This window comes from Sinocyclocheilus grahami, unplaced genomic scaffold (assembly GCF_001515645.1).
Source record: "Sinocyclocheilus grahami isolate Dianchi unplaced genomic scaffold, SAMN03320097.WGS_v1.1 scaffold1278.1, whole genome shotgun sequence".
Taxonomy (NCBI): Eukaryota; Metazoa; Chordata; class Actinopteri; order Cypriniformes; family Cyprinidae; genus Sinocyclocheilus; species Sinocyclocheilus grahami.
In genome coordinates, this window is record NW_015506457.1 from 322087 (window position 1) to 323697 (window position 1611).

A 1611-nucleotide genomic window follows, 5' to 3' on the forward strand; every position below is an offset into this window, starting at 1 on the left:
CACTATATTACAGAAACTCGAAAAGTTTACTCTCGCGCTGTTTTGGGTAAAATGTATACTGTAATCTGCCCTGAAAGCAGATTGACAATCTGAGTAAATCCCACACACAGTAGGACAGAGTTAATTCGGCGTGGCAGTCTGCTCATAGTTCCTTAAAAACTTGCCTTGTCCTACGCCGAAATTAAGATCTTTGCAGCTTCGACCACCTGCTTACCAGAGAGCCATTTCAGCAGAGATAGAACAAAAGCCTCTGTCTATTTCCGCCCAGTTTCGGGCTGGGGACCTTTCGCGTGTAAGGCGAACGTGAAGACCACTACACTACAGAAACCTGTTGGAAAACCTCCATTGCTTTAAAACCTCTAGGCAGGCTTATCCTTTTGTAGCATTGCATGAGAATGCAACAGACCCCGACTTAAGCAACCTTGGAAAAAGTCATTATTGTTTTCGCCCAGTTTCGAATTTGGGACCTTTCGCGTATGAGGCAAATGTGATAACCACTATACTACGGAAACATAGCTTGAAAAGCAGCAGGAATTCTCCTAGAACGTCGCAAAGAGTTTATGCATTCTCTCAAAAATAAAACTCTGTTTCTGCTCAGCTTCGGGCTGGGGACCTTTCGCGTGTAAGGCTAACGTCACGACCACTACACTACAGAAACCTGTTGGAAAACCTCCATTGCTTGGCTAACGTGATAACCACTATACTACTGAAACTTATTTGGAAAAGAAGCAGGAATTCTCCTGGAATGTCGCAAAGAGTTTATGCATTCTCTCAAAAATAAAACTCTGTTTCTGCTCAGCTTCGAACCAAGGACCTTTTGCATGTTAGGCTAACGTGACGACCACTATATTACAGAAACTCGAAAAGTTTACTCTCGCGCTGTTTTGGGTAAAATTTTATACTGTAATCTGTCCTCAAAGCAGATTGACAATCTGAGTAAATCCCACACACAGTAGGACAGAGTTCATTCGGTGTGGCAGTCTGCTCAGAGTTCCTTAAAAACTTGCCTTCTCCTAGTTCGAATTTAAGGTCTTTGCAGCTTCGACCACCTGCATACCAGAGAGCCATTTCAGCAGAGACAGAACAAAAGCCTCTGTCTGTTTCCGCCCAGTTTCAAGCTGGGGACCTTTCGGCTGTAAGGCAAACGTGACGACCACTACACTACAGAAACCTGTTGGAAAACCTCCATTGCTTTAAAACCTCTAGGCAGGCTTATCCTTTTGTAGCGTTGCGTGAGATCGCAACAGACCCCGACTTAAGCAACCTTGGAAAAAGTCATCCTCGTTTTCACCCAGTTTCGAATTTGGGACCTTTTGTTTGGGAAGCAAACACGATGACCACTACTCTACAGAAACTTATCTGAAAAAGCAGCAGGATTCTTCTGGAACGTCGCAAAGAGTTTATGCATTCTCTCAAAAATAAAACTCTGTTTCTGCTCAGCTTCGAACCGAGGACCTTTTGCGTGTTAGGCTAATGTGACGACAACTATATTACAGCATCTCAAAAATTTACTCTTGTGCTCTTTCAGGTAAAATGTATACTGTAATCTGTCCTCAAAGCAGATTGACAATCTGAGTAAATCCCACACACAGTAGGACAGAGTTCATTCGG